General features: G+C 40.8%; 1 protein-coding gene across 7 annotated transcripts in view; it reads left to right on the forward strand.

Moving 5' to 3' along the window:
* The window catches only part of TENM1 (teneurin transmembrane protein 1), a 1,405,227-nt gene that overhangs the window by 232,870 nt on the left and 1,150,152 nt on the right, over positions 1–22,205 (forward strand). For all 7 annotated transcript variants that reach the window (XM_030575184.1, XM_030575189.1, XM_030575193.1 and 4 more), the window contains exon 2: positions 743–882. The gene's annotated coding sequence lies outside the window, so the exon portion shown is untranslated. The remainder of the gene's footprint in view (positions 1–742; positions 883–22,205) is intronic.

Raw genomic sequence — 22,205 nt, forward strand, 5'->3', positions numbered from 1 at the left:
AGCTTTTGTGGGCTATGACCCACTTCTTCAGATGTATGGCGTGTCACAGCCCACGAAAACTTGTGCTCTAATAAAGTTGTTAGTCTTTAAGGTGCCACAAGGCTCCTCGTTTTTGCTGAAACAGACTAATACGGCTACCCCTCTGAAACTGTATACTGTGTACTTTATGATATCTCAACTGTTGCACTGCTATGAGCTAAAGATAGTAAAACTCTTTATTCTTACACCTGGGGAGACTTACTCTGATCACAATTACATTGTTGTAAACCAAGAGTTACTCCAAGGATTCTGTTGGAATTATTCTAATTTACACTGGTGTAAGTATGATGAGATTCTGTGCTCTAGCCTAATCCATTGCTAGAGTGTTAAGCAAGAGGATTTCTGAGGCAAACAGAAGGCTTGGCGGGCTCCTTTAGGTGGCAAGATGAGAACATTATTCTAGCTCAACACCCCTATTTACAGTGCTCAGGCCTGTTTTTACTGTTCCTCTGTTTGGTTTTAATTTCCCAATTATAAATCTTCTGATGTATTTTTTAAACATGACCCTCTGAGGTGAGAGCTACTGTTGAATATGAGAGCTACAAGTATCATTAGCTGCCTGCTTAAACAATGCTCTTCTTTAATCTTAAAATTACTACAGCTAGCAGAAGGAGTTTGCATTAGTTATTAAGATGGTTTGTTTTTTGGCAGACCTGTAAACTGTGTTTTAGAGCAGCTGCTCAAGTGAACCTTTATTTTTCAGATCTGGATGGAGTGTTTCTTCATCTGCATGATGCTGTCTAGGACTACAGCTCTGTGACACTCCTCAGATGTGCTTGCAAAAGAGGCAGAGGGGTTCCCAAGAAGCTCTGAAAAGGAGAAAAGTCTGAAGCTTCTAATTAGGTGAGTTTAAAAGAAGTGATTAACAGCAATGGATTGCTATAATTCCTTTGCTTCTTTACAGCAAGGAAGATGCAATATAATAAGCTATCAGACCTATTTGTGGTAAGTCACTAACTCTGGGTTCTAATCCAGATTTTGACAATGACTTGCGATGTGAATTTGGTTAAGGCACTGAACTTCTCAGTTTACCCATCAGCAAAATTTGCATAATATCATTATTTTGCTAGCTCCCAACATTCTTGTGACACTTGATGTTTCTAAAATAGAACATTATTTATTAATATAAATATTAGTATTATTATAAGGCATCTGCACAGTTGTATTCAGTTAAACAAATGAAATGGTATAAACAAAATGACATTGTGGTACATGAAGGCAAAATCATTGTGTATCATAGGAATCAATTCAGTTGTTCACATAATAGTTTACCATGTTGTTCAATTTAAAATATTCAGTCTTTACAACACCTTTTTTTCTAGATCAGCATTATTTTGTCCTTCCACACATCATAATGTCCGCTTCATTGACTTGTATTGATTTCATTTTGCCTTTCTTTAGGTTATAATGTTGTTCCCTTAGACTTCCATTGACACAGCTTTGTCTTTTCCCACAAGCCTCCATTGATTAGCATTGATATTGTTTCCGCCTAATTATGATGCTGTCTTAGAACTTTGTGACAAATCTTATTCTCAGCAGTGCGGCTATAAATATAAACAGTAGCTGCAACTCCGTATTTCAGCCATTTCTAAGGTGTTCCTCCATTTCTTTCGGGGCAGGGGGAGTATGTTTTAAAGAACTGTAATATTAACTTGGTTCATCAGCTCTGCAAAATATGGGATGAGATATTGTAATCCAACTTCTCTGAAGGTAACTCATCATCAACACACCCGTGGCACAGAGCTTTGTGTGAGCACATTGTGTTCTCCATTCACTTTGCCTCCTTGCTCCATACTTGTATTGAAGCTCTGTAGACAATAATCCTACAACTGGAATTCCCTGGAGAGCACATGAGTTGTATATTTCACTAACCTGCCTACTCCCCAAAACACGTCAAACAGGCAAAGTGATGGTTCCCCAAGAGGCACTCACACACTATCATCATTTGTACTCAGACCCCCTGTTGTATCAACCAGGCAAGGTACTAACAAAGTTTAACAGGACTTTATTTTCGAAGTGGAAACCTCTTTACCAAGCTGCTGCTGCACCCTCTGCAACACATGCATCCGACGAAGTGGGTATTAACCCACGAAAGCTCATGCTGCAATACATTTGTTAGTCTATAAGGTGCCACAGAACTCTTTGCCTCTGTAACTCTCACTCTGCCTCCTCAACTCCTCCCCCCTCTTCCTGCTTCCTGTCCTTTCAGACTCCCAGCAGCCAGTGCTCCCAGATCTAATAATCACAAGCAAAATCTAAATGCCACACCCCCATGGACAAAATAAGTTGGTCGGCTTAGTTTCTAGTGCTGCACTGAATGAGACGTCTGATTCTTGCTTCACTTGTGCCCTATTGGTTTATTCATGCTGGGGGATACATGTGTTCAGTCATGTTCCAGCTTTCGAATGTTTCCTTCTGAGCAATAAGAAGGCAGGTTTTGAGTCTGAAATTCAAGAACAAGGCCTGTGGCATCAAACTATAGCAAAAGTGGACTTCCTAAAAAAAGTGTGCAGGTGGAGACTGCTTCTCTAAACACATTTTAGCAACTTCTGCCATGGTATTTTGACAGCCTTGTGAGCAAACTTAATGCTATCTCAACACAAAGGTTCATGAACGAAAGGATCAAGCTAATCAGTTGAGGAGAATTAAGGGCTGGATTCACAGAATATTCAATGAGTAGTCGGTTGCTGTAGTGATGGCTGCTTATTATACCAATCTGTACTTGGGCATAGTTTTGCTGTTATCTTTTCCTATTTCCTTCCCCGTGTATGCTGATTTGTATCCACTAGTTGTCTGATGTCATATGATAATATTGTAAACTCTTTAGGGAAAGGATTCGTTTTTATATTACATGCATAATGCCTGTATCACAGGAAGTACTGAGATCCACAGGACCCGCTAGGAAGGGAGAAGCAGGAAATAAAAAGCTCTGCCACCCCATAGCCCTCCCCCTGTGGCGGGAGAGACCTGGAGACAGAGAGAGCCTTCAGTGGGAAAATTGAAGCAGCAGCTGTGATCAGTCCACAAGGGAAAGCTACTGTTCTGCACCTTAGCATAACTGGCCTTGATCCTGATGGGAATCTCTAGGTGTGACCACAATAAAAATAATAACAATTAATAATGTTTCCAAGACAAGAATATCACCTTCAATTCATTGTTCCTTCTGAGCTTTTGCTCTAGTACTTCACACTTTTGACATTCCAGTTCCATGGATGACTTACAAATCCCCATTGCCAATTACGGGTGCCTAAAGTTAGACACCAATATTCATATGTAGGCGTGTGACAGGTTGTACCAGGCCTTTGTGCCCCCACCCTGCTGGAAGTCTCGTGCTCTTACCACACCCTGCCCCCGGTAAGGAGCAGTGAAGGTGGGTACTCCAGGCCTGTCTAGAGAGGCTGCATGGAAGCAGCTAATCATATCCTCAGATAAAAGGAGCTGCAGGGCAATTCCTGGCTGGGACCAGAAGGACAAGGGCCTCCACTCTGGCCAAAAGAGCTTGAGGGACAGCCAGAGTTTGGTTCTAGCTGCATTTGCTTAAGCTGGGAGAGAGAGAGAGGACCTGGAAACTTTAACCCTGAGGCCGGGGTGAAGATAGGAGACCAGGCACGGAGAGGCCCAGGAAAATAGCAATGAATGGAAGTGAGCGGTATGTGGCTGCTGTGTATAGCATCCCAGGGTTGGAACCGGGACAGGTGGGCTTGACTGGGTTTCCCCTCACCAGCAACGTAGTGTAAGCCCCAAGAAGGGAACAAGGCTCATTTAGAAACCCAAGGGAAGGGCTGAATTTAAAGAGCCCAGAGTGGGGGCTGAAGACCCTGGTGAGGGCAGATAGATAGTTTTTTTTTTTTACTCTTTGCTATCCCAGAAGGAGTTCATTTTAACTGTGACCTGACCAGAGCCAATGAAGACCCACCAAATGAGATCGACAATGTAGAGGGGGTGCCAAGAGTGGGAAAAGGCCTGCAGTACTACACACAGCAGCAGGAGGCGCTCAAGAGCTGACTGCCCCCCTTTACAAGGCACTTTATAAGAAGTCAGTTTTCAGAAGGTGCTCAGTACCTCTCAAAATCAGGACACCTATTTAAGTACCTGACTATGGAATTAAATGCCCAAATGTTGTCACCCAGGTGTGAATATTTTGGCCCAAATCTTCAGAAGTGTTTTTCCAGCACCTTTCATGACTACTTAATCCACTTAACGTTTAAAATGGGGGTGCGGGGAGAGTGAGATTTAATAGTTTATAAAATGGGTTTGGTTTATTGAAGCAGGATCCATATTTGGGCTGGATTCAGTTGCTGCACTACCAAAACTGCTGCTGATCCTATAAGAATAACCAGCAGGCACTTGATCCTGACAAAGTTTACACATGCAGAGTAATCCTTACCCATGTACATTGTCTCATTGACTTCAAAGAGCATGGCATAGATACCTAGGCGATGGGCATATTAGAAATGCTGTAGATAGTAGGATCAGTAATGCTCCTTGATTGACAGAAGATCTGTATTACCATGAGCTAAGAAATGGTTTTCCAGAAAGCTAAATAGGTCAGAAGGGTGAAACAAGTCCCTTCATGAAATATTTCTACTGAGTACAGGATTAAATACATCCACTGGTCTCTCCATACCAAGCGTTTGGTTATAAATCTTCTGCTCTAGCTCTCCATACCATTTACTTCTATTATAGAATCCTATTAATAGGCTGCGTCTAACACCTGCCATCTTGCTGCTATTGAAAATTCTCTAGAGAAGGGATTGCCTCTGGCTTGTACAGTTCCCAGCATAATGGAGGCCCCAATCCCGATTAAAGTCCTTGGGGGTGGGTGTTAATTAATAATATTGACTCAAAGCAACAATGTGTAAAAGAGGCAGAAGCATCCCAAAAACAGATGGAAAGCACCATAGCACCTCTGATGTTCTACTTCCTGTGTTAGGCACATCAGTTACGTTGAAAGAAAAAGTACATAGAAAAGAGAAATAATGCTTGTTAATTTAAATACCGGGGAGGGGGGAGATCAGATTTGCAAAACATCTAGTTGCCAATCTATTGAACATCTAATTTATCAGCACAGGTAATTTAACAGTAGGTTCACACTGCTGTATTAAAGAGAGACTCCAGCATGTTGGAAATTGAAGAATACTAACTAGTATTATAATTATAACAGCAGGACTTTCTATAATTTGTAATTATCTGAGAAACAGGTGCACCTGGAACATTGCTTAATGTATAAAATCCTCTTTATTTTCAAACAGTTTTCAATTTTCTGCAGCACAGCATTGTGTGTCTTTAATTAACACCATAAATTGTGATTATTTGCTTTGGAATTTAACCTGCAAAAAGGCTAGCTATAATTGTAGTGATGATTTCTCCCTCTCAGGAGGTATTTATAACTCAAAAATAAGATTTATTTTAAACTGCGACTGTTAGAGTTTTGTAGGCAAAAACATTTTTGCCAGTAGATGTTTTAAGCTAAAACTCCATCACCCCTTTCACACATTGTCAATTCCTTTAGTTCTGTGAAAAACTAACAAGATAAGGGCCATATTAAATTGTTATGTCAATGCCTGGAAGAGAGAACTTTAAGTCATGATTTTATCCCTCTCTCCTGATGCCCAAAAAGTTCCTTCTGCCTCTTTTTTCAGTAGAGAAATGTTGGTAACCAGACACCTAAATTATGGAACACAATGTAGAACTCCCACATCATGATAATAAACACTGTCTGTTTTGTCCTTCAACAGGTTCATTTCTTTAGCAAAAATTACTGTACTGAAGAAGGGTTACATGACAGTTACAATTAATGATAATTTTGTGCAGAGCAGGTTCATTAATTTTAGGTGCAAACACAGGAGTCTGACCTACCTCAGCTTTCACAGACTTGCATATAGCAGGAAGCCTGTGACTCCCATCCCTGGATGGATAGTAAGTACTTTGTGTCTGCACCATGTTCTTCCCAAACCAGTCCATATGATTCAAAAGAAACTCAATAGCCTGTTAACAAATTACTATTCTGTTTTATATAGGCTCTTATATGGGATTCATCCCTGTAGTATCTGAGTGGCTCCCACTAGGACATTAGATAGTCATACTCACAGTGCTGGTCATGTTTTGTTTGTTCTCTCTTCCTCTCCCCAGGGGGACCAATGTGTGTATTGGAGGGTCTTAGGTAAATAGGATTTCAGGAATATTTTTAATATACATGTTGCTATCTATTTAGATTAGAAAAGGGAAGCTCAAAGAAATGTGCCTTGCACTTGGTGCTAGAGGAGTGGAGTTGTCTTCGTCTTGAATCTGGTGATTTTAGATCAGAGCCACTTAGCTCAGGCTGGATTTCTGGGCACTTCTGATAAGATTCGTTGTGGGTGACAGTTTCAGTAACTTAAGGATGTTAGTGATGGTTCTGTAAATGCTGCTCATTTTTCAAATCATACCTGGGGAAGGAATAATTCCATCAGTGGTGATGGATGGTAGGGAACATGTAGGGGCCAGTGCAGCAAAGCACATAGTCTCATGCTAAATTTTCAGAATGTGAGTCATCTAATTGACTTTGATAGCATTACTCATATAGTTAATTTTTTTTCTGTACTGTGGTATCTGAATCACCTCAATATTTCCCTGTAGCTTAGGATCACCATACCTCCCATTTTGGCTGTGAAAATCCCTTTTTTAAGCCCTGTGCCGGCCAACCTGACTTTTTTGGCAAAAGTGGGCATTTGTCACATTTGATCTTGCCAACTTGATCACGCGTAAACAGGACAAATGGCCTCTTTTGTTAAAAAGTGGGGTGTGGAGGAACATAGGGGGAGGGGGCAAGCAACAACGCCAGCCCCATGAGGGGAGGGAGGCAGAGCTCAGAGAAACTGCTGGGGCCAGGCCTGTGTGGGAGTGGGGAGGAGGAATTAGGTGTTCCATTTTGCCTTTGGAAAATATGGTCACACTACTATAGAAAATAACTGCAGTATCCAGGATGCTGTGCTTTTGTACTAGATGATAAATCTTGATTTTAATGGCAACCATTGCATAAAAGGACTCTTAGAGAGAATTTCTAACTAGGAGTTGGGGTACCATTATTATGCTGATGATTCGCTTCTGTATGTTGATTGCACTATATATCCTAATGAGTTAGACTCTTGAGCTTTAAATATATTAACACAACTGAATCAGGACTTGACCCCATTAAAATGATTTACTAAATGTTGCATCAGTTTAAGAAAAATGACATTGTTTTACAGAACTATAATATATACACAGGAAGGAAGGAAGGATTAATATTTGAAATTGGCCAGTGGCTAGTTTGTTTTCTCTGTTAGTTTCTGAATGTATGTCAGAATGAATTCTTACCTCTCAGTGAATCATTTAACTCTATATAATATAATCACACAATCGCAGGTAAGATAGCTCTTGAAAATATGCCTTCATAAGTTTCAAGTTATTTATCAGTGACTGCATCATTTTACCCATAAACAAATCCATTAGTATATTTGTAAAACAAGCTCTTGGAGGAATCATTAGGTAGGGGGCTCCATGTGAACTAGAATTCTGTAATACTAGCCTGAAGGCAGCTATCCCACACTATTCTGTAGTGTTAATTGTATTCATTGAATTCTATGCATATTGAATATTTAATTTTACAAGCTCACTGACTAAGTCAGAACTGTTGGACTAAATAATCAACTTCATTTTCTCCCATGTACCAACTAGAACCTGTTATGGACACTACAGAAAAAAATACTTTTCAGTGATTTAATGCAGCATATGCAGGTTCAGATAAGAGATATTGTTTCTTTAACACTTTATCATATTATGACATTTTAATTTCCTAGTGAGCATGAGTAATAACCCTTGGAAATAATTTATTACCAATACTGATTCAAATGGCTGATGATCTCTAAAATCAGCTGGCAATATTACTGATATTTGGCAGATACTTTCTTAGTTTGATAAATTGACATCCAGTCATTAATACCACATTAATTCTCATTGTTGAGAGGTAACTATCATATTCCTTAGCTTGAACAGAGTGTCCCCTACAGTTCAAAGACATTTTGGTGTCCAGGAAACTAAATTAAGAAAAAGCAAAATAAAACTCTCAGGCTGATTCTTGCCCATATAGGAAAATGTCTCTGAAAGTTGAAGTTGCAGTGCTTATTCTGCTATTTAAAATAGACTATTAGGGCGTATGTGGCATTGGTACCAGGCAACAGAAGACAACTTTGTGCTTTATTTCCTATTAAATTTATCATGCAACTTCAATGACAGCAAACACAGCTTAAGCATATGAATTAAAAAGAGAACAGCTATTGCTTGCTTAAAAAAAAAAATCCAGGCTAAGGACATGGTATTAAAGCTGCACACCTGCCTATCCTCTAGAAAAGCAGTGTCTTTACAGCTACGTGCTGTACCTTGCCTATTTTCATGTGAAATTATATGTCCTTGATATGGTGTTTCCCCATGGTAATGACACATATAAGTTTTAGTTATTAGGACTTCTAGAATTCATTGGGCAACTAACCATGCATGGCATAAAAATAACTGCAGAAGAAAATACAATCTCTTGTACAGAAAACCCCCTTGAAATCGTGTTGCACTAACGTACAGCTACTATTACACAATTCAGTGATACCACCACATTTCCCACCTGTCTCAGAAAACACAAATTTCCAAATATGGTATCTTCGAGCTGTACTGTTTATGTTTGCATCCCAACAGATTAAGCTGTCTTAATTATAAACCACTGTTTTCAGGGGTTGAAATGGGCCATGAAAAGTCTTAATTCTGTAATCTGATCCACACAGGTAAGGATAAGGTATCTCATTGAAAGCAATGGAGCCCTTCATTGACTAAGGAGTCTGTTCAAGTAGATCAGTTCATAGGATCTGGACCAAAATTTGTTCCAAGTGAATAATCATTACTTCCCTTTTAGTAACTTATTAATATTAAATGGTGTAACATTTGCAGAACAGCTATAGAGAATATCCTATAATGAGGAAAATAACGTATATTAAAGAAACCTTTTGGGTTATTTTTAACATCAGGAGGTGAAGAGGAAAGATACAACATATTTTGAATGAGGTTTTGCATCCATACACGTTTTTAACAGTGTAATTTGGATTAGCTGAGTGCCGTTTGGGATACTGCCTTGGACTGTGATCCCATGTTTTATCTCTTAACTGACTTTATAGTTTGGAGATCTCATAACTATTATTTATCCTTTTGTAACAATACATTTTACAAAAATTCTTACTGCTTGAATGGAATGTGCACATGTGGCAACCAGATCGAAGGACTGATACTGTACTGAAAGAGAAATGGTAGTGAGAAATAAGAGTGCTGAGGATAGGTCTAAATCCATATGGTGACAGCACACTGAAGTATAGCAGTACATAGGTAAGCAGATGGAAAATACAGGCCCAAATTGAAATGTGGCATTTTCCAAGAGGAATGGGTTGCCAAAGAATGAGCTGGGGCCTGGTTATCCACTGCCTTGCTCGCTGTGTAGTACAGAGTGAGTGGCAATCAGCGCGGTAGTGTCTTACACCCACTTTGTACAGGTGTTAATGACTACAGCTGTTTAAGGCAGCGGAGAAGAAGGCTGTGGGTTAGCTAGACAGAAATGTGGAGACTCCCCTCGGGTGTATCAGTCTTTCTTGTGCCCCCGTCCTTCCCCTGCTGTCTTTTTTGTTGCATACCCCCCTTGTACTCTCTATGTAACATTGCTTTCTGAGATTATTCTGTAAGTTGCACCCAGGAGGATTCTACATAGGTCAGTCCTTCAGACTATGCGCGCACCCTCCACCGTCAAACACACCCCATTTCCTAAGATCTCCTGCATGCCCTGCCACTGGGAGGGTGCTTGTCATGTGGAGAAGTCAGAAGGCAGCAATTGCAGCTATATGAATATATGGGGCATGCAAACATGCAAGGAACATAGCTATCTCACTTTGCCAGATTCTTGTGTCACTTAGAACCTGTACATCCTTGCTGACTTCTTTCCTGAGTAATTCTTATTCCATCTTCATCCTCCTATCACACTCCCTTTCCCTCCCACGTATGCAATGAGAAATATGCTGCAGGCAGAGGAAGGACCACAGATAGTGTTCAGTAAAGGTTAATCCTGACTCCTGTGACCATGCTTTACTAAGTTGACTCTGAATGGCATTTTTTCTCTCACTCTGCATTCACTGTGAACTTTATTTCACGTGCCTAGCTGCTTTGTTAGAATTTTTTGAAGGGAGATTGATGCTGTGAACAGAGCTCACCACAGGAAATGACATCATAGGGAGGTGGGATTGCTGTCATTGATTTCAATCTGTCTGTGGTAGCATTCTCAGTGTGGGGGGTTTGAGGAAAAAAAGAAGGATGTAGGCTAGAGAACTGCAAATAAAGATCACTGGATTTTTGAAGGTTGAGATGAGAGAGACAGTTTAAAGTACTGTACCATGTTCTCCTCGTACTATACGTGGGGCTCATAACACCAACTTTTATTAAGGTTGCATGACACTTTGCAGTATAAGTCTCATTTACAGCTGCTTACAACTTTGCCAGACTGTTTGGGCTGAAATTTTCTGTGCTGTGTGTCTGCCTTAAGCTCACCCCTTTTGGAAATTGTCAGCCAGCTGTCCAATCATTCCTGAGAATTGAGGTAGGTGTGCCTATGTTAAAAAAAAAAATGAAAAAAAAAAGGTCTGGTGACCTTTTCTTTGAAAAGCTCTAGGATCTCTCTACTTTCTGACAGGTACTCGAAATTTAGCATGGTTGGGGTTGGGAGGGGATATCCGTAATGTCAGGGGTGTGCTTTTTGCCTTCACCATGAAAATCCACCCACATTTAGGCAAATGAAAGAAGACTTTGGAGGAAAAAATCAGTTTGCACATCTCAATAGAGAATTCTTAGATTTTAAGCAGCTAAAATATCCGAAGAGTCCATCTTCACTGAATGTGCTCAAGCGTCTCTCAGCTTCCAGTGCTGAGCACTTAGCACTCCAAAGAATGACGAAGCATACGCCAGTTCAGAGACAAAGCTGGTTGCTCCCAGGGCTGGACACTGAAACTCAGAGCTGGGAAGTCTCTCTCTCCTGATCCCTCAGTGAAAGAGTAAATTGGGATACGGTGCCTGGGAAGAGAAACTGACTGGCTGGGAAGGGGCAGCAGGGCAGGGACTGGTTGAGCAGCAAAGTTGGGACTAGGAAGTGGTGGGGAGGGGAGACTGGGAGCAAGAAATACTGAGAGAAAGAGGAGGCACTGGGAGCCAGTTGGCTTGAGGGTGACACTCAGGAACAGCGCCAGAGTTTCTGGCGCCCTAGGCAGAATTCGGGGGGCGGCATTTTGTGCGCTCCCCATGGGGCATGCAGGAGTTTCCCAGTTCCGCTCCCATCACGCCACCAAAGAAGGGCCCTCCGCTGAAATGCCGCAGGTGACAGCGGCAGTCATTGAGCTGCTCAATTGCCTGCCACTGTTTTCTGCAGCATGTCGGCAGAAGGTCCTCCTTCAGCGGTGTGATGGGAGCGGAACTGGAAGCTCCCATGCGCCCCATGGGGAGCGCACAAAATGCCGCCCCCCAAATCCTGGCGCCCTAGGTGACTGCCTAGGGTCACCTAATGGAAGCGCCAGCCCTGGTGACACTGTGAATGCATGAGGAGCTGCAGGGAGGGAGAGACTGGGAATAGCTGGACAAAGACACTGGGGAGAAGTGTCACCAGCGCTGGAGCTAGGGGTTCTGGGAGTGCTGCTGCACCCCTGGCTTGAAGTAGTTTCCATCATATACAGAGTGTACAGTTTGGTTAACTGGTTCTCAGCACCCCCACTATACAAATTGTTCCAGCACCTTTGCATGGGGGTGGAAGAGGAGAGAGAGCTCTGATAAGGAGCTGAGGTTATTACAAACAATAGGATAACTACTGCCTGGAGCCTAGAGACATGAATCTATATGTTAAATTATGTGTCACAGGTTGAATTACCATTTATAGACTGGAGGCTGGAATTTTTCTGACCCTTTTAAATAATTTTTGTTAAAGCAAAGGGCAAAGACACTATCATCTCTCATCAGGAAGTGCTATGTTTCATTTAAGGTATGATTGTGTTGATTTTTATCACACGACCAAAGACAAGAATGTAGTGGATAAGAATTTTTAGATTCTCAGAGAGTGAGTTCACAACTTGCTCGAAAGGCCCTACTTCAGATATCAGTTTGTGTATTCACAGTAAAAAATGCATTATGCTTTGGCTTTGAAGCTGTATTTTTAGGCCATTCAGGAACCGCACTATATGCTCATTTAATCACATTCTTACTGTATTTCTGTTCACAAAGTATATAGGAAACTGTTTAATAAATAGAGCAAATTGACATGATACTGCACAGATATTGCTGGAATACTGTACAATAGCAAAAATGTGTACTTGTCATAAACAGATAGCTAAGGGTTAATGTCTCTTTCACCTGGAAAGAAGTAACCTGAAACACCTGACCAGAAGACCAATCAGGAAACAAGACTTTTTCAAATCTGAGTGGAGGGAAGTTTGTGTGTGAGTCCTTTGTTTTTTGTTTTCTGCCTGTCTCTCTCTCGGCTATGAGAGGATTTCTGTTTCTTGCTTTCTAATCTTCTGTTTCCCAGTTGTAAGTACAAAAAAGATAAGACAGTGATTTATATGTTTTTTTATTTTGTATTTACATGTGTGTAGTTGCTGGAGTGCTTTGAATTGTATTCTTTTTGAATAAGGCTGTTTATTCATATTTCTTTTAAGCAATTGACCCTGTATTTGTCACCTTAATACAGAGAGACCATTTTTATGTATTTTTTTTTCTTTTTACATAAAGCTTTCTCTTTAAGACCTGTTGGAGTTTTTCTTTAGTGGGGGACTCCAGGGAATTGAGTCTGTGCTCACCAGGGAATTGGTGGGAGGAAGAAGTCAGGGGGAAATCTGTGTGTGTTAGATTTACTAGCCTGACTTTGCATACCCTCTGGGTGAAGAGGGAAGTACTTCTGTTTCCAGGACTGGAAATAGAGAGGGTGGAGTCCCTCTGTTTAGATTCATGGAGCTTGCTTCTGTGTCTCTCTCCAGGAACACCTGGAGGGGGGAAGGGAAAAGGTTTATTTCCCTTTGTTGTGAGACTCAAGGGATTTGGGTCTTGGGGTCCCCAGGGAAGGTTTTTGGGGGGACCAGAGCACCCCAAAACACTCTAATTTTTTGGGTGGTGGCAGCTTTACCAGGTCCAAGCTGGTAACTAAGCTTGGAAGTTTTCATGCTAACCCCCATATTTTGGACGCTAAGATCCAAATCTGGGAATAGGTTATGACAGTACTGTATATTGAAGAGAAACTCATGCCATTAAACAGCCATTACAAAATAACTGTGGCTCCTCTTGGCACACACCTCCGTCCCTCAAGCCTCAGAAATAAAGATGATTGGTTTAGCTATAGGCAATATGTGGTGGTTGTATAAGAATCGCCTAAGCTAATGAATATGCATTAGAAATCTGAAAATCATGTACAGCTCAAGTGAGCGTGCAGTTGGTAATAAATCTTGGTTTTAGAATATCGCAGCCTTTAATTTATTTATTCTAGTGACAGATGAGTAGTGCTTTCAAAATAATAAATAACAATAATAGTTTCAATATAGAGAATAACAGCTTGTAAATAGTAAACCATCTTGTAAACCAAAAGAGATTAATAAAGGTTCCTCAACACAGTGTAGCTAGTGGTGCAGTATGTGAATTAATATTACATACTTGTTATGATAGGCTTTTCCTCTCACCTTTCATTATTTCCCACTCTTACTGTTTTTGTTAGTACATGGTAGCTTCATTTAGATCTGAGACTGATGGGGAAGAGCATTTGCCAACAGCTTTATTATACTATAGACAATCAGAGCCTTATTCTAAATTTTTTTGTGGGAGGTTCTCCAGGGTACCATTTGTTTGTATCTGATATATCCCCTATGCCCAAAGATTTTGCATCATGGTGACCTTTCTTCTGATCTAGGAAGTCCAGGACCTGGTTGGCTCCAGAGCCTCTGAACACCTCTCTGAGCAATAGCTAGGAGGGGTTTCTGAAAAGAGACGGATATCTCGGATAACAACACGCCCTCAAAGATTGAGTTTAATGCCTCTGCAGCAATCCCAAGATCTTGTCCACTGTATTCTGGCATTACCAGTAAGAGCAGATATTCATTTTCCTTAACAAAGAAGGTATCTGCTCTAGCTGCAGAGTGTTTGAAATATCCAGCCAGCTCCTGTCTGGGGGTAAGGGTTTGACCAGAAATGTTTTTACATGCAACTTAGGAGGGCTTTCCTTTTGGCAAAGTAAGGGACTGCCACTAAAACTAATACTCATCATATCTTTACTTGATATATTGATTTGACAATAAGCAGTAAATAACAACAGCTTGTGTTAATGAGATATGGTAGATGAACATCCTCAGAAGATTTCTCCTGGGTTGCTGATTCCAAAAATTTTGCTTCAGCATCCAACATGCAGATACCAAAACATGCTGTTGGGTGTAAGACAAAGGCCTTGTTGAACCTTAACGTTTAAACTCAAATTGTTCTTACTGCCCAGGAGAATGGGATTTCTACTTATAGTACACCCAGTCTCTGATACTCTGAATGTGAAGTGATTAAGGGGGGACAGAAATAGAATTAGATCTTCTATGTAGGGCCCTACCAAATTCACAGTCCATTTTGGTCAATTTCACAGTCATAGAATTTTAAAAATAATAAATTTCATGATTTCAGCTATTTAAATCTAAAATTTCAATGTTGTAATTGTAGGGGCCCTGACCCCAAAAGGAATTGTGTGTGGGGGGGGGTCACAAGGTTATTATGGGGCGGGTTGCGGTACTGCTCCCCTTCTGTGCTGCTGGTGGTGGCACTACCTTCAGAGCTGTGCAGCTGGAGAGCAGCAGTGGCTGCTGGCTGGGATGCCAGCTCTGAAGGCAGAGCTGCTGCCAGCAGCAGCGCAGAAGCAAGGAGGCATGACATGGTTTTGTCACCCTTACTTTTGGGCTGTTATCTGCAGGGCTGGGCCCTCAGTCATCAGCTGTCACTTTCTGGCTGCCCAGCTCTGCAGGCAGCAGCGCAGAAATAAGCCTAGTATGGTATGGCCACCCTAACTTCTCTTGCTAGCAGGGCACTTCTTTCAGAGCTGGGTACCTGGCCAACAGCCACCGCTCTCTGCCCACCCAGCTCTGAAGGCAGCAATATCATGACCCCATTAATAACCTTGCAACCCCCCTGCAACTCCCTTTTGGGTCAGGACCCTGGATTTGAGAAACGTTGGTCTCCCCTGTGAAATCTGTATTCTATAGGGTAAAAGCACACAAAAGGCCAGATTTCGTTGGGGGAGACACTGTTAAAATGATGTTAAAATGTATCCAAGATCAAGAAGTGTCCCTTTGGATAAACAAGACTTGGTGTTTACTGATAGATTGTCTGCCAGTTGTTGCAGTACGCTAGAGACTGAAAGGAGTCCTGTGCTGTGTGACTGCTCTTGGATATTGCAAATGTCTGAATGTGACATAGGGCAACTCAAAATTAAGGCCCTGATACTGCTCTGTCTGTGCAGGTGGATCCCTGCACTCACATGCGGCAGCATTGATATTAATAAGATTCACACCAGGGTCCTTCTGTGCAGATCTAGTTGCAGGATCAGGGCCCAAGAGTACAATTTCTTAACAGGTGCAGCTTGTAACACATATATATGTAGAATAATCCCACTTAAGAATTTTGCGGTACTTATTCCAGAGTCAGAAACAAGCACAATGAGATCGCAGCTCATGGCTGTGTGGCTCTTATATTAACAGATAGCACAGACAGGTATTGTGAGCTGAAATGGGAATGGTTTGAGATTACATGGAATTTACAATATTCTAGGCTCTTTCTACCTTCTTGTAATACTGGTTTATTGAATCAAATTTGATGCCAGTTTTCAGCTTTGATCATGTTACATTTTATGTTCAAAAGTCTAACATTTCTCTTGTATTCTGTATAAAGCTTGGAATGACAATTAGATCAAAACTGCAAAATTCAGTAACACCTCTAAAGCCTCTATCACAGAAAGTAAGAGTTACAAAAAGCAAAACCAAAAATTAATTTGAGCTTTCTGTGTATAAAAGAAATGTTTTTGAAAAATTGCTGGGCAATAATCATAATTCCCCATAAGAATGCCATTGTCTAGAGATACTTACAAGCTTAGAAAACAATAAAGAATAAATATACTCTGTAAAGAGACTTCTATTTTAAATTCCATTTGTGCAGAGTTTTCATAATGGTTTGTTGTTTGAAGGAACAGACTGAAATGAGAGAGAATTAAACATTGTATATACAAATATGTGCAAAGTTTATCCCGGGAGTTTTAATGAACTACTTGCATCTATTTCAAATCAAATAAATTAGTAACTTTGCAGAGAAGCTACCTCAGAGGCACCATCTAAGGGCAGCACACAAAAGAATAGTGCCTTTGAAAAGCACATTGGATAGTAATTATTGCAGAGGACAAAGGAGCTGAAAAGTGAATAAATAATTGCTCTTGTTAAAGCCATAAACTGTGATGTTTTAAGTCTTATGTGTTCTGCACATTGATCTTTGTTCACTTGAGTAATCAAAATAAGTTTCCAAGTGCAATTATAGAACAAAAGTCTTGAACTAAAATTTATTACAGGATTGGAATACTCAAGACCACCCACTTACTGAATTGATTATGATTTGCCCATAGATTGATTTTCTTTTTTCCTCTTTTTTTGCTTAAAGCTAAGCCTAAAGCAGGAAAGAAAACACTTTTGAAAATAGAATGCTTTTAAAAGGTATAAAATTATAAGGTAAGGAAAGTAATTGCTGAGCAAGTACTGTAATAGCAACATCTTAGGACAAGAGACCCTATTAGTGAAATGCCCTGAAAAGCATAGTCTGTTTTATTTCTGGCACGTGCTTAAATTCTTTGCTAAATTGCAACTTCTAGTCATTATGCAGGATGGCAGTGGTATGACCAAATATTTTGTACCATTAACAAAAATTCTAAAAGTCAGGTAACTATTGGTTTCATGTCAAGTGGAGAATTGAGATTTTTACCTTGTATTTAATGTTTTTCTCAAAACTAAGAAAAATTTTCAGAGCAAAAAAAAAAAATCGTAATCCCTCCTCTCCGCCCACAAATATGGTTGCCAGATACACCACAGTAAATACAGAATAACTCTGTTGACTTCCAGTAAATTATTCAGATTCATACCAGTATAACTGAGCAGAAATTTCCCCATTCATCTCTAAACTAAGTAAATATCAAGAGTGTAAGCCTTCAGTCAAAACAATTGTCATGCACATAGACCAGTCCATTGAGTGTTGACTTTTCTACTTTGCAAATCTACAGAACCATAGTTTGTTTTCCTACTGAGGGAGCACATATAAAACAGAGCAAGTCATCATCTCTTTGAATTAGTTGAGCATGACACATGATAGATAAACGGTGTGTGTGTGTATGCATGTATGTATAAACCTGGGTGTGCGTTTGTGAAAACATTTAGCTATAGTAAAATAATGAATCTTGTCCAGTTAAGCCACCTTTGTTCCATTAGTCTTTTTGGGAAAATATGTGATTCATCTGCAAATACCATGAGCCAATTTTACTTTCCAATATAGCCCCCTTGTGTTGCTCTCGTGGCCTAAATGGGCTGGTGAATAGTCTACCAATGTGAGATGAAACTGGTGTAGCTTTAGGGTCTATGGCAGCTATAGTATCTATGGCACTCTATGGGGGGCACCTGTTAGGGCAGCAACTGGGCTGACCTAGTCTGTTGGAAACTGGGATGTGGGCAGTCATGCCCAGTGGTTGGAGCAGAAGTCAACAGTCAGGACTCAGAGTCCAGGGTCAGAGCCAGATGTGCAGAAAGTTGGGAATCAGATTTGAGCATCAAAACTGGGTTACCTGAAGTGGGGCAAAGCAGGCGCAGGAGGTATTGTAGCCGCCAAACTCCTGCTGGGCCTAAGAGCTGGTCTGCTGACTCTTCCCACCAATTCGATAAATTAGACAGCCTATTACAGGCCAGCTGCTCTCATTAGGTTGCCTGGAGACTGGGTGTACTACCAACCCTGATTCCAGCAGAATAGGAATAGGTGCAAACATCTTCACCACTATCCCTACACCTGCCCTACTAATGGCACAGGGGTGAATCTAGCCCATAGTCCTCTAAGGTTAAGATTAATGATGTTATTGCTATGAAAATGCTTTTTGATTTTTTGGTGATATGTTGTTATCCTCAAACAATTTGTATATGCTGTAAAGTGAGGAATGACCTTAATTTGGCCTCTTGCACATAGTTGTGTATTAGGATTCCAAAAAGTAGATGAGGACTGTGTATTGAATACATCTCAGTAATTACTGGCTTTACTACTTTAAAAGCTATTTTCTTTTCCATGTTGTATTATTCATCTCACCGTACATAAAAAGTAATACCTTGGACTTCTGCAGAGTGAAGGATTTAAGTTCTTATACTGGCATCCATCCCTGTACTATCTGAGCTCTGTAAGTAACAGAATCTCAAAACGATTTCCAAACATTCATGGGTTTTGTCTTAAAATATCTTAGTGAGGTAGGTAAATAGTTTTATTCCCATTTCCCAAATGGGTACACTGATGCATAAAGCAATTAGATACTTAGTTTCTCCTGTGGGGGGCTGAGCAAACTCAGCTGACGTTGATTTTAGCCAAGGACTAGTTCAAGCGTTTGCACATTGTGGACCACAGCTTAACAGAGAGAGTGGGCCAAATGCTACGCTGGCATAAATAGAGGTAGGTCCATTGAGGTCCCTGGACTGATGTTGATTTATACTAGCTGAGGATCTGGCTGCTATCTCGGAGGCAGCTCTCCTCCCATTCATTGTTGCATAGACCATTTCTCCCATCACAATCCCAGACTATCAGAAAGTGTTTAAATCTTTGTGTTTAATTAGAATAAAATTGGAGAGATGGAGAAAAAACCTGCCAGTCACTGAGGGCTTGTCTACATGGTGGCGTTATGTGCTATATGGGGTTGTCATTTCTAAAGAGCATTACTTGGTCTTCTTAGACCTTACTGGTGCTATATTTTTTTGGGGGGGGCAGCTCCAGTCAGGCCAACAGGGCAGCTCATAGGGGGGCAAATTCTGTGCCTGCCAAGGCTTGCAATGGGGGGGAAATGCCCCCTACTTCCCCAAACTACACCCATGATATTACCTCACCATGTAGACAAACCCTAAAAGAACTTAGAGAGCCAAACATCTTTAAATAGCAGCTTTCTTCAACAAAATCTCTAATAGAATTTTCTAAAATACACAAATTACTCCTTCTCTAATGTAGAAGGCATTCATTAACCCTAAAGTAATTATCAAGAAATCCTTTGACATGATAATTTACAGCCATTTTCATTTAAGAAGAGTTGACCATCATTAGTGATGGTACAATGAATACCTAAGAAATTCAAAATGAACCATGTGTGTTACAAAGTTAAAAGCCAAAATACCTTTGCAACTACGACTAGTAACGTGGAGCAGGTGAATGGGGTCCCTTTTGTTTGTAAATATTGGATGAGTGAGGTTTTATTTATGAGAATGTTTGTGAAAACAGAAATCAAATACATTGTGGGTATTTATTTATGAGCATTATTCACAATGTGTATGTACTAGAAGTGCCCTCATAATTCTACCAGCTCTAGCAAAGGACAGGATATTGCACTCATGAAAAGGGATGGTAAAAACAAAAACAAAAAGCCCACCTCTTCCAAACATGTAATACAATTATCTGTTTAAATTGGAAGGGTGATAACAGCAAATAGAATTTCCAGTTCCAGACAAGCCTAGACCAGATTTTGAAGCTCTTAAAACAAATAAATTAAATAAAGGATGTGCTATCATAACAAATGCTCATCTCCATCCAGATATTTAGGAGTTAACTAATTTTATCTCCAGAACTAGTTCACTTTCTCTTCCTAATGAGTCTTTTTGTTTTGTTTTGCATTCTTTATTTCTTCAGAAGTAGAGAATAGTGCCAAGAGTGCCTTAAGGAGGTGTTGTTTTTTTTTAAAGGAAAATCCTCATAGCTGACAGACTGAGTTTTTAAACAGTGGAAAGGATCAACTAAATTGGATTTGAGATGTTTAATTGAGTCAGTTCACGGACAAATGGACTTGATAAGTGACAGCTTAGTGTGGTGCAGTCCACCAGGAACAACTGCAATTAGAATGAACCTGTGGACATTCTGTTAAGATCTTTTCAAGGTCAAGCCATGGAACTAATTTGGAAAAGAACTAACAGGATGCTGACAAAGAATCAATAATAAACCCGTCCACCGGACATACAAATAATATGAAGCTGCAGTAACCCCTCCCTCCAACTCAAAACCTATTGCCATTTTATCCAAGTTGTAAGTTGCTGCATTGAGCCATCTTGGGAATACAGATGCAGGTTTTTTTGTTACTCAATATTAAGTCATGAGGGCATGCAGCTATGAAAACATGTCTGTCCATTATTGCATCAAGGAATCTTGGTCCTTATTTAAAGCAATGAATTTGTTTTAGATGTATGTAAATATATTGGATGAAGTCCTGTCCCCACTGAAGTCCATGGCAAAACTGACTTCAGTAGGGGCAGGATTTCACCCAGTATATTTACTAGTGCACATTACAGACCAATGCCAGTTAAATGTAGATATTTATTAGGAGGATTATAATAGGAACTTACTTTGACCCATCCTCTAAACAGGAGTTAGACTCTTTCTGCAGCTGCCTAGTAAGTTCTGCTATCCTATTGTGCTATCCCCTCCTGCTATCCTCTCCACTGGGACATGACTTTCTGGTTAGAGTAAACTACGGAAAAGACAGCGAGATCCTGCAGGAAACCCTAAGAACAACCAGGCTTTGAGCTGAGGATTTTATGATGTTTACATTTGCTGATGGGCCCCAGCAAGGGATAAGTGCCCCTCTCTAGTTATTTAGCTTCTCCTATTGTGCACATTACCATGGTGTATGGGCACCTCAGATTGACCTTATACAGTGTGAGAGAACTATATTTGAGCAAGATTAGATGGCACCTGCTCACAAAACTTTTTCACAATGGAAATGACAAAATAATAAATTGGTCCAGATTCTGATTTCAGTTGCTTCTTCCTCTCGTGGATATGGTTGCCACCCGGTTCCATCATGAACAATATTTCTACCTCCATTTTTTTCTTGTATCCCCACTCCTGCCCTCTTCTTCCTCCAATAGTTTAGCCTGGAAAAATTGGTTTGGCCTGAAACTTAGAAAACAGGGAGTGTTTTTCTACACATATCAAAGAAATGCAGTTAAACTATTTTTGACCTATAAATCAATCTAGACTAGGGGTTCTTACAACAAAATTTTTAGTGGTGTCAGAGTATGGCCACCAGCTCTTGCTAGTGGTCACTATTACAAATTTTCCTAATATACTTTGTTAACTTTAAGAAACACAATAAATATGCACATACACAAGTCCAAATCATTGTAATTTATTTTGCGTAGGTTTTTCTTAAGACTCAATAATAAAAATGCAGAGTTGTATTTTGGTGCCCCCCACTGACCCTCTCTGGCTCCCCATCACCCTCCAGCCCCCTATACTTACCTCCTCATTGTCCCGAGCTTCCTTCCAGGCCCTCCTACCCAGGCTCACCCTGTTCCTTTCCTGGTAAGGCCAGTCCTCCTGAAGCCCCGCCACCCTGAACAGGAACCCCATGTCTGGAGCCAGGGTTGAGAGAAGGTTGAAGCTGGAGGGGGCCACTGAAGCAAGTGCCTGCCACCGGAGTCTCAAGACTGAAGGCTGGGAGCAGGGTGAAGCCCACCCCTGGAGCCCTGGAGCTGATGGGGGCAACTGAAGCCTTCCCCCAGAGTCCCTGAGCCCTGTAGGGAGAGGCCACTGCTTTGCCCTCTCCCCCATCTGTGCCCAGTAGGCTGTCATGGCCGCAGAAATCCCCTCTAGTGGCTGCATTTGAGAAACGCTGATCTAGACATAGTCCTGCAGAGAGAAAGGAAAAGGAATGGATGTGAGTGGGAGGATAAGCAGGAGCTTCAGCAAGGCGCAGGGGGGTGGTAATGGAATACATTTCCAGGTATCCTGGAGATACCTTTGAATACAGGGCTTGTCTAAACATCGAGTTACTGCAAGGCAAGTCAGAGAGAATCTGCAGTGCACCAGCT

The sequence above is a fragment of the Gopherus evgoodei genome, chromosome 9 (assembly GCF_007399415.2).
Source record: "Gopherus evgoodei ecotype Sinaloan lineage chromosome 9, rGopEvg1_v1.p, whole genome shotgun sequence".
NCBI classification, from domain to species: Eukaryota; Metazoa; Chordata; order Testudines; family Testudinidae; genus Gopherus; species Gopherus evgoodei.